Genomic DNA, 20,208 nt, shown 5'->3' on the forward strand with positions numbered 1-20,208 from the left:
GAGGAAAAAACCAGAAGCAAGCTTTCGGGACGAGACTCCGCCGCCATGAGGCGGAACCTTGGCGGAACCAATCTAGAGCTCCGGCGGAGCTGTTCTACCAGGGAAACTTCCCTCCGTGAGGGGGAAATCATCGCCATCGTCATCACCAATGCTCCTCTCATCGGGAGGGGGCCAATCTCCATCAACATCTTCACCAGCACCATCTCCTCTCAATCCCTAGTTCATCTCTTGTATCCAATTCTTGTCTCTAAGTCTGGGATTGGTACCTGTGAGTTGCTAGTAGTGTTGATTACTCCTTGTAGTTGATGCTAGTTGGATTACTTGGTGGAAGATCATATGTTCAGATCCTATATGCATATTAATACCCCTCTGATTCTGAAGATGAATATGCTTTGTGAGTAGTTACGTTTGTTCCTGAGGACATGGGAGAAGTCTTGCTATTAGTAGTCATGTGAATTTGGTATTCGTTTGATATTTTGATGAGATGTGTTTTGTCTCTCCTCTAGTGGTGTTATGTGAACGTCGACTACATGACACTTCACCATTATTTGGGCCTAGAGGAAGGCATTGGGAAGTAATAAGTAGATGATGGGTTGCTAGAGTGACAGAAGCTTAAACCCTAGTTTATGTGTTGCTTCGTAAGGGGCTGATTTGGATCCATATGTTTCATGTTATGGTTAGGTTTACCTTAATACTTTTGTTGTAGTTGCGGATGCTTGCAATAGAGGTTAATCATAAGTGGGATGATTATCCAAGTAAGGACAGTACCCAAGCACTGGTCCACCCACATACCAAATTATCAAAGTACCGAACGCGAATCATATGATCGTGATGAAACCTAGCTTGACGATAATTCCCATGTGTCCTTGAGAGTGCTTTTCTCTATATAAGAATTTGTCTAGGCTTGTCCTTTGCTACAAGAACAATTGGGCCACCTTGTTGCACTTTATTTACTTTTGTTACTTGTTGCTCGTTACAAATTATCTCATCACAAAACTATCTGTTATCTATAATTTCAGTGCTTGCAGAGAATACCTTGTTGAAAACCGCTTATCATTTCCTGATGCTCCTCGTTGGGTTTGACACTCTTACTTATCGAAAGGACTACAATAGATCCCCTATACTTATGTGTCATCACTTCTCAGGAAGCTCAGTTGGGGATCCTCGAAGGTCTGAGGTATACTATTCCTTCGAAAAAATGATGGTTGCTTTGGAGGGAGATGCACGAAGAAGGTGTTGAAACAGTTTGTAGGGCTGAAGTCCAACAATAAGAACAAGTCGTTCGAGGATTGTCCTCAGCTTCGAAGATCGGTTCAGGGGCTACTGATGGTGTCCTACATAGGGGGTGCTAACCATGTTGGCTCCCAGAGATGGGCTAGGCCGAGGACCCCCAAACAACCAACTAGTGGGCCACATTCGTTAGGCCCCATTGAGTAATCAAGATGGAACCCTCCGACGACTTAGCGTATAGTCCAAGGCACGAATGTAATCTTCAGCATGTTTATCCTCAGATGTAATCAAACTACATGTAACCCTAGTGAAAGTGCATGTGGCACTTTATTATATTTTGGTGTGATGACAATGTGGTTAGAGGAACTAATACCAGTTCCTAAAGTTTATCTCAGGATATTGGTTCCATGAAGATTATGATGGAGTTGTGTGACCCCCCTATTAAAAAAGGTCAAAGGCGTGGTTTACCTGTGACATGAAGGTTTTCGTTTTGGTTCGATTTGAGTCGTAGGATAAACCACACTATTTGGAGGGGTCATTGTGGATTTGTGTCATGTGGGTATACTTCAAAAACATATACACCAGCCCTCCTACACCAACTAGCATTGTTGTGTCTTTTGCGTGCTTTACCGAGGTGTCCATAGAGAGTCAACAGATATTATTTGGACACCCCGTCCACACAGGGGTCAAGCATGGGGTCTTTGACCCCCGTGCAGATGGGGTGGTCAGAAACTCTCTAGACACCCCGTGCGTTGACCCCTGTACGCACAGGGTTCCGCTTGTTATGAAGTGAGCATATATTCCATCGGGCCAACAGGCCAGCACATATACATGAAGGGAAATAAGCAAAGAAGCCCCTATACAATATGATAACTACACACACAAAACAACCCTGTTCTAACACCTCCCTCAAACTCAAAGGGGATCTTGGACAACGAGTTTGGACAGGAAAAGTCTGTGTTGGGACCGTGTCTGAGCTTTCGTCAGAAAATCAGCAAGCTAAAGCTCTGAGGGCACATATTGAGGGGGCCACAATTCTGTCTTGCACCTGAGAACGTTTGTAGGAGGAATCAACACCGATGTGCTTGGTGAGCTCATGCTTAACAGGATCACGGGCAATGTTGAGTGCCCCAGTGCTGTCGGAGAGCAGAGGGGTCGGTGCAGCAGTGAAATCACCAAAATCCTGAAGAAGCCACCGAAGCCACTAGAGCGAGATACAGTAGTCTGCTTCTTGGTCTTCCAGGCAATCAAGGAGGAGCCAAGAAAAACACAATAGGCAGAGAGAGAGTGGCGATCAGTGGGAAGAGAGCTGGAGCGAGGGAAGAATAAGCGATGAGTCACAGTACCACAAAGGTAACGAAGAACACGAAGAAGGTGAATGTAGTGAAGTTGAGTGGGAGTAGAGACAAACTGACTCAGAATGTGGACAGCATAAGAAATGTCAGGACAAGTGATGCCTAGATAGACAAGGCTCCCATCAAGATGGCGGTAGCGTGTGGGATCTGCAAGGGGTTCACCCTCACCAGGACGAAGATGGATACCAAACCCCATAGGAGTGTCAACCGTGCGCTGATCAGTGAGGCAGACACGAGTGAGAAGATCTTGGATGTACTTGTCTTGAGAGAGATAAGTACCCTCAGGGGAAGAAATGATCTCAAGTCTAAGAAAGTAGCAAAGAGAACCCAAATCAGTCATCAAGAATTGCTCATGTAGACATTTCTTCACAAAATCAATGAATTGGTGGCCAGCCCCTGTGATAGTCATGTAATCAAGATAGAGTAGTAAAAGGTTGTGACCGCGAGGAGAAGTATGAATAAACAGAGCAGGATCATGAGCACTAGCAGAGAACCCGGTCCTGGTGATGACGGCGGAGAAACGCTCAAACCAGGTACCAGGAGCTTGTTTCTGCCCGTAAAGAGCGCACTGAAGGCGACAGACAGTGCCATCACAGAGAGTATAGCCAGGAGACGGCTGCATATAGACCACTTCTTGCAGCTCACCATTCAAGAAGGCATTCTTGACATCTAATTGAGAGATGGATCACTGCCGAACAACAGCAATAGCCAAAAGAGTGCAAACAATGGTCATGTGAGCTAGGCATGGTCATTCGGTTAGACCGAACAAATTTGTTCAGTGCATCGGGTTATTTTGAGTTTTGGTTCTATGCTTTCCCTGACCGATCGGTCTTGGAAGAAATTAGTGACCGATAGTTCGGTCAACCGGAAAATTGGTTCGGTTCTCGGTTACTACCGAAGAGACCCGATAGTTTGACCGGGAGGAAGAAATCGGGGCTCCAATCTTCGTCAAGAAAATTTGAACGAGCAAACATGAATTAATTGAAACATATGTAACATACAGGGGCAGATGCATCGTCGGAAGCAGGCAACCGGCCATGAATGGGTGCTACCCGCGAGCCCAGGAATGCGTTGAAGGGATGGATGTCGTCGGCCATTACCCGTCACGAGGGAGCCATGAGCGTCGCCGGTAGCCACCACGCAGGACGCATGTATGCATAGTCGCAGGCTGCAGCTGAGGGAGTCCTGGACTAAGGGGTCCTCGGGCGTCCGACCTGTTATCCATGGGCCGGACTGATGGGCTGTTAAGACATGAAGGCCGAAGACCGTACCTGTGTCCGGATTGGACTCTCCTTGGCGTGGAAGGCAAGCTTGGTGACCGACTATGAAGATTCCTTCTTATGTAACTGAATCTATGTAAACCCTAGATCCCCCTGATGTCTATATAAACCGGAGGGGTTAGTCCGGAAAGGATATATTCATTACCATAGTCATACAGGCTAGGCTTCTTGGGTTTAGCCATTACGATCTCGTGGTAGATTAACTCTTGTAACACTCATATTCATCAAGATCAAGCAAGCAGGACGTAGGGTATTACCTCCATAGAGAGGGCCGAACCTGGCTAAACATTGCGTCCCCCGTCTCCTGTTACCATCGATCCTAGACGCACAGTTCGGGACCCCCTACCCGAGATCCGCCGGTTTTGACACCGACATTGGTGCTTTCATTGAGAGTTCCACTGTACCATCAATGAAAGGTTCAATGGCCCCTTTAATCGTCTATAGTGACGCTTTCCAAGGAGAAATCGTCCTCCCCGGACAGATTTTCGTGTTCAGCGGCTTCGTACTGTGGGCCAACTCGCTTGGCCATCTGGAGCAGATCGATAGCTACGCCCCTAGCCACCAGGTCAAATTCGGAAGTTGAACTACGTCGCGGATATCCGTGGAGACTTGATCTTCAATGGATTTGAGACCGCAACGATCCCTCCCCCTCGCCCCAATGAACGTGACTTAAATTTGTCATCGGATCACATCTAGGAGATGGTCCCTGTTGCTGCAATGGCCTTAGAACCGGAGCAGATTGCGCCATCCAGGGCCACCGAGTCCGTGGCGTTGGAGCCGCACATGGACTCGGCGCCCCGCAATATTTGCGTCAATGGAACTTCGGACTCGTCTCAGACTATAAGTCCTGGACCGGGTACGCCTGCAGACACCGATCTGGCTCGGTTATCGAGTTTCGAATTTAGCGCCGCGGACATCTTCCAGCACTCACCTTTGGGTGATGTGCTAAACTCTTTAAAGAACTTGTCCTTAGAGAAGGACTCACGGCCGAACTATGTTCCTTTGAGCCAGAGGCTGATGATGGGAAATTTCGCTTTCCACCCGCCACCCACTTCATAGCCACTATCGATGACTTAATCGACGTGCTTGATTATGGTTCTGAAGACATCGACAGTATGGACGACAATGCCGACCAGGAGCAAGGCCAAGACCCGCCGTTTACTGGAAATTGGACGGCCACCTCTTCGTACGATGTGTACATGGTCAACACACCTAAAAAGCTAGGAACGATGACAAAGGAGATCCAGTTGCGAATAAACCTTCTGACACACAGTCTAAGAGCCGGCACCCTAAACGCCGCTCTAAGCCTCATCGCTCAAAAGATGACGACACTGGCACCGAAGAAAATAGTACTCCAGGCGACGCCATAAACAATGAACACCCTGTCGGGGCTGCATCCAAGCAGGAGGAACAAGACAACGGGCAAGATAACCCTGATAAACAAGCCACACCCAATGATCCAGATGATGATAGTTATCGTCCAGTCTCCAAGGATGATGAGAGCCTCGGCAATGAGGACTTCATCGTGCTTGAGGCACCCCTCGAGCAGGAGGACTTCAAGTGCCAGCTAATAGCCACTACAAGAAGCCTGAAGAAGAAGCAGCAGCAACTCCAAGCTGATCAAGACCTGCTCATTGACAGGTGGACTGATGTCCAGGCAGCCAAAGAATACGGCCTCGAGCGCCCAGTCAAGAGTTACCCAAAGCGCAGACTGCTACCTCAGTTCGATGAGGAGGCACCAGCGATGCGGACCGACCACCACGTGGTCGGGATAGTGCGGCAGACCGACCACCCCGCGGTCAGGATAAAACGGCAACTCAGGCCGAACAACAGCCTGCCCCACCACCTCGCAACAATAGGGACAGAACAGCTCGGGACCATACATAGGACCTTCGGCAGGAGCTGGACAGTAGAGCAGGACACACTATATCAATCTACGAATCGCGAGGACGCTTCCCGACTCGGGATGACGGCTACCTATTCGGATGTGACAAACATAGTCACACCCGGGCCGATAACCGCAGATGGACTCCATCGGAGGTGCGCTGTGATGCGGCCCGATATAGAGGCGCCGCACACCCTCTCTGCTTCACATATGAGGTGTTGGATCACGAATTCCCCGAGGGGTTCAAGCTCGTCAATATTGAATCATACGACGGAACAACCAATCCCGCAGTATGGATTGAGGACTTTATTCCCCACATCCACATGGCACGTGGAGACGACCTCCACGCCATCAAATACCTCCCACTGAAACTCAAAGGGCCAGCTCGACACTAGCTAAATAGCCTTCTCGGGAATTCCATTGGTAGCTGGGAGGACTTGGAAGAGGCCTTCCTTCACAACTTCCAAGGTACATATGTCCGGCCACCCGATGCCGGTGACTTAAGCCACATAGTTCAACAACCTAGAGAATCAACCAGAAAATTCTGGACTAGGTTCCTAACCAAAAAGAACCAGATCGTTGACTGTCTGGATGCCGAAGCCCTAGCGGCCTTTAAACATAGCATCTGTGACGAATGGCTAGCACGCCACCTCGGCCAAGAAAAGCCGAAGTCCATGGCAGCCCTTATGGCACTCATGACCAGCTTTTGCACAGGTGAGGACAGCTGGCTGGCTCATAGAAAAAACACAACCAGCGAGACAGGCCCCTCCGAGGCCAAGAACAGCACCGGCAAGCTCCGGCGTAATAGGGACAAACGCCGAAGCAATGGTGAGAACATCGATGACACCATAGTTAACGCCAGATTCAGCGGCTCCAAGTCCGGCCAACGGAAGAAGCCCTACAAGAGGAACAATGAAGGACCTTCCAGCCTGGATCGCATACTCGACCGTCCATGCCAGATACACGACACCCCAGACAAACAAGCCAATCATACCAACAGGGATTGTTGGGTTTTCAAACAGGCTGGCAAGTTAAATGCCAAAAACAAAGAAAAGGGATCACAAAGTGAGGACGAGGACGAAGAGCCCCGGCAGGCGAACAACGGGGGGCAGAAGAAATTTTCCCCTCAAGTCAAAATAGTGAACATGATATACGCTACACACATCCCCAAAAGGGAGCGTAAGAGAGCACTTAGGGACGTCTATGCGGTAGACTCAGTCGCCCGAAAATTCAATCTGTGGTCATCATTTCCGATCACCTTCGATGTCGAGATCACCCAACTAGTATCCATCATGGCGGTTCATCCGCACTGGTCCTTGGCCCAACCATCGACGGATTTCACCTAACATGAGTCCTAATGGATGGTGGTAGCAGCCTCAACCTGCTCTATCAGGATACAGTGCGGAAGATGGGCATTAATCCCTCACGAATCAAACCCACAAAGACTACCTTTAAAGGAGTCATACCAGGCGTTGAGGCCCGCTGCACGGGCTCAATCATGCTGGAGGTGGTCTTTGGTTCTCCGGACAACTTCTGAAGAGAGGAATTAATCTTCGATATCGTCCCCTTCCACAGCGGCTACCACGCACTGCTCGAACGAACCGCATTTGCTAGATTCAATGTGGTGCCACACTATGCTTATCTCAAGCTGAAGATGCCTGGTCCGCGCGGCATCATAACAGTCCACGGAAACACAGAATGCTCCCTCTGTATAGAGGAGCACACCGCTGCCCTAGCAGTAGAGGTACAAAGCGGCCTTCTCAAGCAGCATCATTGTCTGGCTGCCGAGCCCCTGGACATCATTAAGAGGGTCCGGACTACACTACAACAGGACATCGCGGCTCGTCAATAGCTAGATTAGCAATTCAGCCTCCGTCCCAATCCCGATGAGGTAGTGGCATTCATACCACGCGTACATAACTACGCACTCAAAATTCCATGGGCATCGACGGAGGCACAAGCTATCACGGGATCTACGGTTCGGCTAGACCAATCCCGGACACACATATAACTTTATTATCTCCTTTTCCCTTTTTTTCAGGTTTCTCTTATGCGCGCCTCCTTCGACGGCCTGATTAATGATCCTGTCGAAGGATAAACACACCGGATTGACACGGGGCATAGGCGTAGAGGGGAAGCCCTAGAGGCTAACCGTTTTCAGGACCCACGTGCAGCTCGCCTTCGGGTATGGCATGTCAAATAGCTGGTTACTTATTGCATTATTTTGTACCAATGTGCTTGGACGCATTAATCCAACTATAATGGAAACAACTCATGATCCAAGTTCAAGGGCCCAGATCCTATCTCTGTTCTCCCTCTGTTTTCCTTTATATTACTTATTTCATAGCAACCATACACTCTGGTATGTTTCATATTTGCCAGGGGCTCCCCATCACCCCACAATACGGCAACAAAGTCCGAACAATCCTTAAAGATAACTTCAGCACCCCGAACTTAGCATTATATGCATTGGCTCCGAATCATGTATTTGGTCAATAGTTGGGTTGGCCAGCTCCTGTGCTTGCTAACCTACGTTTCGCTAAATCGGCTAGGGTAGTAAAGGGAGAACTACTGCGATTGTGCCCTGGCCTTGACCAAATGAGTGCCTTAGTAGAGAAAGCCGAAAACTGACTGTCAGGATACGACGAGAGCCGGTCAGCTGTTCGAGGGTTACAAATCGTTGGAGATTTTTTTCGCATTATGCGAAAGATCGGTACTTCCTGATCAGATGCTGACAGCACTCTAGTTTGAACCAGGGGTTGCGCCCATGCTTTATTATAAAACTCCTATGGCTAAGTGAGGGCGTTTAAGCCGTATAGTCTGATTGCCTTGTTCATTGCGCTAAACAACTCATTCAAGGACCATATAATTGGATAAAGATTGTTTAGATTCCATCCCGAACACCTCCGTACTACCTATGTGAGGGCAGAAGCCGACGACTGGCCAACCCTCAGATTACATACAACACGGGCGCACAAGAGGAAACAATTAAAGCATAACAAAATTACATTACAAAATAGGCTTTTTTATAATACAAGGCAAAAGGCAACATGAATACATTTATTCAAATATAATGTCCTGCGAACATTGTGCTGCCACAAGGCGAGACCCCTCCAGGACATCTGCAAAATACTGTTTGGGTGTGCGGTGCTCCTTGCCCTCCGGTGGCCCTCTGGTCACCTCGACGGCGTCCATGTTCGCCCACCACATCTTGCAACGGGCGAAGGCCATGCGTGCACCTTCAATACAGGCCGAGCGCTTGACAATGTCCAGCCGAGGACGGCGTTCATCATCCACCTCATGAGTCCAAAGTAGCTGCCTGGCATAGCTTCGGCTGGCCATAACCAGATTATCAAATCCTTAATGGCTAGTTCGGCCACCCTATGCAGCTCCACTAGTTGTTTCAGCTGATCGGTGAAGGGCACAGGATTCTCTGATGCCGCATACTGAGACCAGAATAGCTTCTTCATAGAACCCCCTCCTTCGGCTTGATAGAACTCCATGGCGTCTGATACACTGCATGGTAAATCCGCAAACACCCCTGGGGAACTCCGAACCCGGGTTAGTAAAAGGTACTTGCTTTGCATCTTAAATGCGTTACCCGTTGTGGTCTTCTTGGCCTCCTGGATCTCCTGGAGGGCGGCCTGGGCCTCATTCCGTGCGGCCTCCATGCTCTGTCGAGCCTTGGCGAGTTCGGTCCCTTGAACCGACGCATCATGCTCCAAGGCTTCGCATTTCTTGACCGCATCCCGGAGCTCCTGCTGGACTTCTTTGACCCGGGCCTTGAGCTTCTTACGGGCCGCTTGCTGCTGGATAGCCTTCTCCTTGGCCTCGCCCAGGGCCTTCCTTAGGGCCTCGACCTCGGTCGCGGCTCCTGCACATATCACGACACTGCGGTCAATATGCAACGCCTATCCTTTCCGAACACACATTAAGTCGTCACTCACCTTGCTTCTCCTGGAGCCGAACCTTAACCTTGCCGAGCTTCTTCTCAGTCTGCTCCAGCCTCTGCCTCAGTTCAGAGACTTCGGCCGCATGTGAGGTTGCGGCCAACAGCGACGCCTGCTTATTCATACATATTACATTAGTCTCCTATAACAAAAGATTGATCCTATGTCCGGTTCTTCTTGCTGAACACCGGATAGTGTCTCAGGGGGTACTGCCTACATGGAGTTTTTTTCTCTTTCTTACCTCGAAGCCCGTCAACAGGCTATTGTAGGCTTCATTCAGTCTACTCTTGGTGGACTGAACCTTCTTGATCACCGCACCCATAAGGACACGGTGCTCGTCCACGACGGAGGCGCCTCATAGCGCCTCCATCAAGTTATCCAGCGCCCTTGGATGGACAGGGGCCAGCGGTGGAAGCGGCGCACCGCCCTCCTTCAAAGGGGCCTGCTCGCCCGACTCTGGAGCCATATGGGTCTCCAGAATCGTATTCGCTGAGGGCCAAACTGGATGAGGCCCTTTTCGCCCGTCTCCATGGGGATCGGCTCCTCCATGTGTCCGGCAGTGGAGGTCTCGCCTTGTGGCGCCTCCCGGACGGTGTCCTGGGCTCCTCCCCGGTTCAGAGCGGTCATCTGGGATAACACTTCGGTGTTGTCCCTAGCCCCGGGGGAATAAGCAAGCGGTGGCGACATGCTCGCCATCTCCGACGGAGCCAATGAACCTCCAGATGAGGATTGCTGGATAAGGTTGCGGGCCGGACTGCAATAGTACAATTAACTATGTCAAGATAATGAAGAGAAAGGGCCTGATGCGCGAATAAGCGAGCCATGTCACTTACAATGCGGCCTGGGGCTTAGTGCGGGGGCGTCGTTCCGGACTGCTGTCAACGTCCCAAGCGGTGTTGATCGCTGGGACGCCCTTCCCCTTCTTAGGCGTTTCCGCCTCCAGATGCGCCGAAGCTGCCCTCTTCTTCTTCCTCTCCTTAGGGGGAGGATTGTTTTCCTCCTCCTCCTCCTCTTCCTCGCCATTGTCCTCAAGGACAAAGGAATGAGTTTCGTTGTCTTCGGATGTCATGTCCGAAGTGCCGTTGCGACGGGGGCCACTCTTGGCCCCCTTGGCCTTCTTCTTGGCCTTCTTCTCCGGCGCCTTATAAGGCGCTGGCACCAGCATCTTCGCTAGACGCGGGATGACCGGTTCTTCAGGCAGCTGAGCCGGACACTGCATCCACTTCGCCCTCTCCATCCAATCGTAAAAAAGCAACAATAAAATCTCAGGCATCATCCTTGAAACAAACAAGTGGAGAATGCATCAAAAAAACATACCTCGCTAGCGAGGTGTGTAGCGTTATGCCCGTGATCTGAATCTGCGGCCGGCGGTTTCTTGTTGCCCTTAAAGAGCAACTTCCATGCACCTTCATGAGTAGTCTCAAAGAGCCTCACCAGGGTTTGGTGCTTCTTCGGGTTGAACTCCCACAGAGGATGGCTTCCGCGCTGGCACGGAAGGATCCGACGAACTAGCATCACCTGGATCACATCAACAAGCTTGATGTTCTTGGTTACCATGCTTTGAACGCGCATCTGCGGCGCTATCAGCTCGTCAGGGGAACCCAGTCCGGACTCTTCTCGACCCAGGAGGTGAGTCACATGGGAGCACTGGAGCGGAATTCGGTAGCTGCGGCCAAGGTGGTGCCGCGAGGTTCTGTGTTGTAGAACCATTGCTTCTGCCACTCCTTTACCGTGTCCACAAAAGTACCTTTGGGCCAGGAGACATTGGACAGCTTGCTCACCATGGCTCCTCTGCACTCCGCGTGCTGGCCATCCACCACCTTCGGCTTCACGTTATAGACTTTGAGCCACAGCCCGAAGTGGGGTTGGATGCAGAGGAAGGACTCACACATGACGATAAACGCCAAGATGTTGAGGAAGGAATTCGGGGACAGATCATGGAAATATATCCCGTAATAATACATCAGCCTGCGGACGAAAGGGTGGAGTGGAAACCCTAGCCCGCGAAAGAAATGGGGGATGAACACTACCCTCTCGGTGGGCTTCGGCATGGGGACGACTTGTCCCTCGGTTGGCAGGCGGTGAGTAATCTCCTTCGCCAAGTATCCGGCCGCCCGAAGCTCAGTAATGTCCTCCTCCTTGACGCAGGAGACCATCCACTTGCCTTGACCTCCAGATCCAGACATGGTTGCTTGAATGGAATGGAGATGAGAACTTGGGCGCTGGAGCTCGAGATTGGAAAGGCGGAGATAGAGAGAGGGTGTGAGAGAGGAGGAGGGAATCTTATCCCCTTATACAGGCAACGAATATTACACGCCTCCTCACTCGCCTTAAGATTCGCCTATTCCCATGGGATGTATATACAGCATGGTTGGGTTACCCATGCCCACATTGATGAGAATCTCGCGATAAGGGGACACGATCTCTGCTTTGACAAGACGTGCCAATGGCAACCGCCTCTCGGGACGTGGGTCGTCGAAACATGAAAGCGGTTTGGAATTGTGACTGGGTAGACGTGATGTCATGTTGTAAAAAGCTTTCCGCAGATTAGACTCGTGTAAAAATATATTCTCTCTATGGTTATATATGGTGTGTGTGTGACAGGTCCGGATACTATCATCCCATCCGAAGACTATCTTTAAGTTTGGATAGAAGGGAACCCGCCTTGCAATGCCTAAGACAATCTGCATGCTAGACTCCTCGTCATTGAAGCTAGGTTCAGGGGCTACTGAGGGAGTCCTAGACTAAGGGGTCCTCGGGTGTCTGGCCTGTTATCCATGGGCCGAACTGAACACCAAAGACCGTACCTGTGTCCAGATTGGACTCTCCTTGGCGTGGAAGGCAAGCTTGGTGACCGACTATGAAGATTCCTTTTTATGTAACCGACTCTATGTAAACCCTAGATCCCCTCGGTGTCTATATAAACCGGAGGGGTTAGTCCGGAAAGGATATATTCATTACCATAGTCATACAGGCTAGGCTTCTAGGGTTTAGCCATTACGATCTCGTGGTAGATCAACTCTTGTAACACTCATATTCATCAAGATCAATCAAGTAGGACGTAGGGTATTACCTCCATAGAGAGGGCCCAAACCTAGGTAAACATTGTGTCCCCCGTCTCCCATAACCATCGATCCTAGGCGCACAGTTCGGGACCCCCTACCCGAGATCCGCCGGTTTTGACACCGACAGCAGGCACCACGCAAGACACGTAGATGCATGCCCGCAGCTGGCGGCCGCAGGTATTCCACGAGAAGGGGGAAAATGAGGCGTCGCCGCTATGTGATGTAATTAGGGATCTAGGGCGAAGCATGTAGCGAATCTAGGATACGACGTACAATAGTTATTGGGATTTTTCTAGTGGGCTTAGTATGATGGCCTTAATATGCACGAAGCGGGGCTACTTGTGTTCAGTTAATTCGGGAGATTCGGTAAACAGGATCGAACAACCGAGTCCATCGATGTAATATAGATTTCTAATGTTCCGTGATCGAGCAAACAACCGAAGTTTCGGTCCTTGGTTTTTTGGCTTCGGTTTCATTTTTTTGGCTTCGATCTTCAGTTCTTGGTTTTTATGCCCACCCCTAATGTGAGCAATAGGAGCAAAAGTCTCATCATAGTCACAACCATACTCTTGTTGGAAGGCACGTGCAACAAGACGAGCTTTGTAGCGCATGAGAGAACCATCTGAATGTGTCTTAACCTTGTAGACCCATTTGCTAGTGATGGGTCTAACGCGTGTAGGTAGGGGTGCAAGGTCCCAAGTGCATGTGCGCTCAAGAGAAGGAATCTCCTCTGCCATAGCATGTTGCCATTCAAAATGAGTAGCAGCCTCATGATACGTAGATGGCTCGACAAGAGTGGTAGAAACAACAACATAGTACGTAGGAGGCTGGAGAGTGTGGTGATCATGCAGATTATACCGAGGAGCAGGAGGGGTAGGTGGTTCTAGAGGAATGAGACCCAACAGGGAAGGAATGGAAGTGGAAATGGGCACATCCGAGGGAGAAGGGTGTTGAGCATGATGGGAGTAGACAAAAGGAAGCGGAGAGAGAGGGGAAGTGGAAGGTAGCACATCAGAGGGAGAAAGGTGCTATGAATGACGAGAGTAGGTAAAAGGAAAAGGAGAGAGAGTGGATGGCTCAACCCGGGTAGGAGAGTCAGGAATAGAAACCTCATCCTGTGTAAGCTGAAGCTCATGAGCAGACACGGGTGAAAGGCTAGGAGTGGACCTACTGGGTGACGATAAAGGTGAAGAATCAGATAGAGTCAAAACAAGAGAGAGGCTCGACTAATGACTCAGTGGTGGCAGTAGAAGAATGATGAGGGTGGAAGGAGCGAGACTCATCAAAAGTGACATCTTTGGAGATTCTCGGTCTCCGGGAAATAGGGTCCCAGCAACATAACATTTGTGCTCCAAATTGTAGCCACGGAAAACACATTCAACAGATTGAGCACACCACTCCTAACCAAAGAATACAAACGAGAGCCACAAATGTGAGCCAATAAATGATGTCACTGAGCGAAGGATGTGGTGGAGGTGGTAGCTAAAGCAAAAGGGGTGGTGATGTCCGACTGGCTAGATGTCGGTGTCAAAACTGGCGGATCTCAGGTAGGGGGTCCCGAACTATGCGTCTAAGGCGGATGGTAACAGGAGGCAGGGGACACGATGTTTACCCAGGTTCAGGCCCTCTCGATGGAGGTAATACCCTACTTCCTGCTTGATTGATCTTGATGATATGAGTATTACAAGAGTTAATCTACCATGAGATCGTAGAGGCTAAACCCTAGAAGCTAGCCTATTGTCTGATTATTGTTGTCCTACGGACTAAACCCTCTGGTTTATATAGACACCGGAGGGGGCTAGGGTTACACAGAGTCGGTTACAAGGGAGGAGATCTACATATCCGTGTTGCCAAGCTTGCCTTCCACGCCAAGGAGAGTCCCATCCGGACATGGGACGAAGCCTTCAATCTTGTATCTTCATAGTCCGATTGTCCGGCTAAAGTATATAGTCCGGCCGTCCGAGGACCTCCTAATCCAGGACTCCTTCACTAGAGGATGCGGCGGAAGGAAGGAGCAGCCAATCGAGCTCCCAAAGATGTTGAGTGTCATGGTGCCGAGGACCGATCCAAACTCTAGTCCCCGTACGACGATCCTGAACACAATAAGAGTCAGAATCCAGAATAACACGACAAGCCAAGTGAGTAAGTTGACCAGCAGATAGAAGTTGCATAGTCGGTTTAGGAACATGGGAAACAGCAGGGACATGAAAAGAACACATGGAAAGAGTCCCTCTTGCGGCAATAGGAAGAGAAGTGCCATCTGCAGTCTGAACCATAAGTGGAGAAGGCACAAAGTTGACAGCACGAAGGTGATCTCTGTGTGGTGTCATGTGGAAGGAGGCCCCAGAATCAAGAATCCAGGGCAAAGATGTACTTGACGAAGAGTACGGTGGTGGACCAGACATCTAACCAGCAGAACATGAGGATGGTGCAGAAGCAGTAAGGCGGTGCGGCAAGGTGAGCATCTCCTGGTGAACCTTCTCAAGGGAGCCCTCACGAGAATTAGAGGAGCCTCCCGAGTCCTTTTGAGGACAGCCACCTCGGCGACCCTGTTTCCTCCTCTTGATGCACTCTGTGATCATGTGACCATCCTGCTTGCAGTAGTTGCAGAAAGCACTAGTGGAGGTTGCTGCCACCTGTGTAGAAGAGGGCACACCAGGCAGCGGTGGTGGAACACGGGCAGCCAGTGAAGGAAATATGCCCTAGAGGCAATAATAAAGTTATTATTTATTTCCTTATATCATGATAAATGTTTATTATTCATGCTAGAATTGTATTAACCGGAAACTTAGTACATGTGTGAATACATAGACAAACAGAGTGTCACTAGTTTGCCTATACTTGAATAGCTCATTGAATAAATGATGGTTAAGTTTCCTAGCCATAGACATGAGTTGTCATTTGATTAACGGGATCACATTATTAGAGAATGATGTGATTGACTTGATCCATTCTGTTAGCTTAGCACATGATCGTTTTAGTTTACTGCTATTGCTTTCTTCATGACTTATACATGTTCCTATGACTATGAGATTATGCAACTCCCGATTACCGGAGGACCACTTTGTGTGCTACCAAACGTCACAATGTAACTGGGTGATTATAAAGGTGCTCTATAGGTGTTTCCGATGGTACTTGTTGAGTTGGCATAGATCGAGATTAGGATTTGTCACTCCGATTGTCGGAGAGGTATCTCTGGGCCCTCTCGGTAATGCACATCACTATAAGCCTTGCAAGCATTGTAACTAATGAGTTAGTTGCGGAATGATGTATTACGGAACGAGTAAAGAGACTTGCCAGTAATGAGATTGAACTAGGTATTGAGATACCGATGATCGAATCTCGGGCAAGTAACATACCGATGACAAAGGGAACAACGTATGTTGTTATGCGGTTTGACCGATAAAGATCTTCGTAGAATATGTAGGAGTCGATATGAGCATCCAGGTTCCGCTATGGGTTATAGACCAGAGACGTGTCTCGGTCATGTCTACATAGTTCTCGAACCCATAGGGCCCGCACGCTTAACGTTCGGTGACGATCGGTATTATGAGTTTATGTGATTTGATGTACCGAAGGTAGTTCGGAGTCCAGGATGAGATCGGGGACTTGACAAGGAGTCTCGAAATGGTCGAGACGTAAAGATCTATATATTGGATGACTATATTCGGACATCAGAAAGGTGCCATGTGATTTGGGTAATTTTCGGGGTACCGGGGAGTTACGGGAATACGAGGAAGAAGTAATGGGCCTCATGGGCCAAGTGGTGGAAGAGAGGAGGCAGGGCGCACGCCCCCCTAGCCCAAACCGAACTGAACTAGGGGGTCGGCCCCCCTTTCCTCCTTTTCCTCCATCTCCTTCCTTCTCCCTCTCCTCCTTCCTTTCCTCCTCCAAGTAGGACTAGGAAAGGGGAGTCCTACTCCTACAAGGAGGAGGATTCCTCCTCCTGGCGTGCCCTACAGGGGTCGACCGGCGTCCCCCTGATACGTCTCCAACGTATCTATAATTTTTGATTGCTCCATGCTATATTATCTACTATTTTGGACATTATTGGGCTTTATTATACACATTTATATTATTTTTGGGACTAACCTATTAACCGGAGGCCCAACCCAGAATTGATGTTTTTTGCCTATTTTAGGGTTTCGAAGAAAAGGAATATCAAACGGAGTCCAAAAGGAATGGAACCTTCAGGGACGTGATTTTTGGAACGAACAAGATCCAGGACACTTGGACCCTACGTCAAGCAACCAACAGCGAGGCCACGAGGTAGGGGGGCGCGCCTACCCCCCCCCAGGCGCGCCCTCCACCCTCGTGGCCCCCCTGTTGCTCCACCGACGTACTTCTTCCTCCTATATATACCCACGTACCCCCAAACGATCAGAGACAGAGCCAAAACCCTAATTCCACCGCCGTAATTTCGTGTATCCACGAGATCCCATCTTGGGGCCTGTTTCAGAGCTCCGTCGGAGGGGGCATCGACCACGGAGGGCTTCTACATCAACACCATAGCCTCTCCGATGAAGTGTGAGTAGTTTACCTCAGACCTTCGGGTCCATAGTTATTTGCTAGATGGCTTCTTCTCTCTTTTTGGATCTCAATACAATGTTCCCCCCTCTCTTGTGGAGATCTATTTGATGTAATCTTCTTTTGCGGTGTGTTTGTTGAGACCGATGAATTGTGGGTTTATGATCAAGTTTATCTATGAACAATATTTGAATCTTCTCTGAATTCTTTTGTGTATGATTGGTTATCTTTGCAAGTCTCTTCGAATTATCAGTTTGGTTTGGCCTACTAGATTGATCTTTCTTGCAATGGGAGAAGTGCTTGGCTTTGGGTTCAATCTTGCGGTGTCCTTTCCCAGCGACAGTAGGGGCAACAAGGCATGTATGTATTGCTGCCATTGAGGATAACAAGATGGGGTTTTCATCATATTGCATGAGTTTATCCCTCTACATCATGTCATCTTGCTTAAGGCGTTACTCTGTTCTTATGAACTTAATACTCTAGATGCATGCTGGATAGCGGTCGACGTGTGGAGTAATAGTAGTAAATGCAGGCAGGAGTCGGTCTACTTGTCTCGGACGTGATTCCTATATACATGATCATACCTAGATATTCTCATAACTATGCTCAATTCTGTCAATTGCTCAATAGTAATTTGTTCACCCATCGTAAAATACCTATGCTCTTGAGAGAAGCCACTAGTGAAACCTATGGCCCCCCGGTCTGTCTTCATCATATTAAATCTTCCAATACTTTGCTTTTTACTTTGCTTTTATTTTACCTAGCATCTTTAACATAAAAATACCAAAAATATTATCTTATCATATCTATCAGATCTCACTCTCGTAAGTGACCGTGTAGGGATTGACAACCCCTTATCGCGTTGGTTGCGAGGATTTATTTGTTTTGTGTAGGTGCGAGGGACTGGCGCGTAGCCTCCTACTTGATTGATACCTTGGTTCTCAAAAACTGAGGGAAATACATACGCTACTTTTCTGCACCACCCTTCCCTCTTCAAGGGAAAATCAACGCAAGTGCGCAAAAGGTAGCAAGAACGTCTACGCAAAAGTCAACATACCAAGTACCCATCACAAACCCTTATCTCCCGCATTACATTATTTGCCATTTGCCTCTCGTTTTCCTCTCCCCCACTTCACCCTTGCTGTTTTATTCTCCCTCTCTCTCTCTATCCTCCCTCTCTTTCTCTATTTGCCTCTTTTTTCCCGTTTCTTGTTTGCTTGTGTGTTGGATTGCTTTCTTGTCATGATGGCTCAAGATAACACTAAATTGTGTGACCTTACCAATACCAACAACAATGATTTTATTAGCACTCCGATTGCTCCTCTTACCGATGCTGAATCTTGCAAAATTAATGCTGCCTTGTTGAATATTTTGATGAAAGATCTGTTTCCCGGCCTTCCTAGTGAAGATGCCGCTACCCATCTAAATAGCGTCGTTGATTTGTGTGACATGCAAAATAAGAAAGATGTGGACAATGATATTGTTAAATTGAAGCTATTTCCTTTTTCGCTTAGAGATCGTGCTAAAGCTTGGTTTTCATCTTTGCCTAAAAATAGTATTGATTCGTGGAATAAGTGCAAAGATGCTTTTATCTCTAAGTATTTTCCTCCCGCTAAAATCATCTCTCTTAGAAACGATATTATGAATTTTAAGCAACTTGATCATGAACATGTTGCACAAGCTTGGGAGAGGATGAAATTAATGATACGTAATTGCCCAACACATGGTTTAAATTTGTGGATGATTATACAAAAAATTTATGCCGGATTGAATTTTTCTTCTAGAAATCTTTTAGATTCGGCCGCGGGAGGTGATAACCCACAAGTATAGGGGATCGCAACAGTTTTCGAGGGTAGAGTATTCAACCCAAATTTATTGATTCGACACAAGGGGAGACAAAGAATATTCTCAAGTATTAGCAGCTGAGTTGTCAATTCAACCACACCTGGAAACTTAGTATCTACAGTAAAGTATTTAGTAGCAAAGTAATATGATGGTAGTGGTAACGGTAGCAAAAGGTAACAGTAGTAAAAGTAATGTTTTTGGTATTTTGTAGTGATGATAGCAATAGCAACGGAAAAGTAAATAAGCGAAGAACAATATATGGAAAGCTCGTAGGCAATGGATCAGTGATGAAGAATTATGCCGGATGTGGTTCATCATGTAACAGTCATAACCTAGGGTGACACAGAACTAGCTCCAGTTCATCAATGTAATGTAGGCATGTATTCCGAATATAGTCATACGTGCTTATGGAAAAGAACTTGCAAGACATCTTTTGTCCTACCCTCCCGTGGCAGCGGGGTCCTTACGGAAACTAAGGGATATTAAGTCCTCCTTTTAATAGAGAACCAGAACAAAGCATTAACACATAGTGAATACATGAACTCCTCAAACTACGGTCATCACCGCTAAGTATCCCGATTATTGTCACTTTGGGGTTAACGGATCATAACACATAATATGTGACTATAGACTTGCAAGATAGGATCATCATCATCCACTGCCGGACTAATTTCCTTCAGCTGTAATGATTTTGCTCTTCAAAACTCATTCATGCATGATAGTGATGAACACTACTCGGATGAAAGGCAAACACATGATGCGAGGATGGAATATGTATGAAAAATAGGATGGTGTGACATATTCACACCTATGATGTGGTAACTAAGCAGAAGGCATTTCAACAAATTAGAAGCACTACAAGCTAGACACCATATGAAAGATGCAACCAATATCACTCTGCCAAGTTCAAACTATATGGTGTTTCAACAAATTAGAAGCAGTACATGCTAGAAATCATATGCAAGACACGACGAATATCACAGTGGCGACTTAAAGGTGCCTTATCATAAGTGACTGATGTGGGATATGCAAGAATAGTAGTCTGATGTAGAAACAGAAACACATGTCTTA

Source organism: Triticum urartu, chromosome 3A, assembly GCF_056163025.1.
Source record: "Triticum urartu cultivar PI428250 chromosome 3A, HENAU_Tu73, whole genome shotgun sequence".
In the NCBI taxonomy this organism is placed as follows: Eukaryota; Viridiplantae; Streptophyta; class Magnoliopsida; order Poales; family Poaceae; genus Triticum; species Triticum urartu.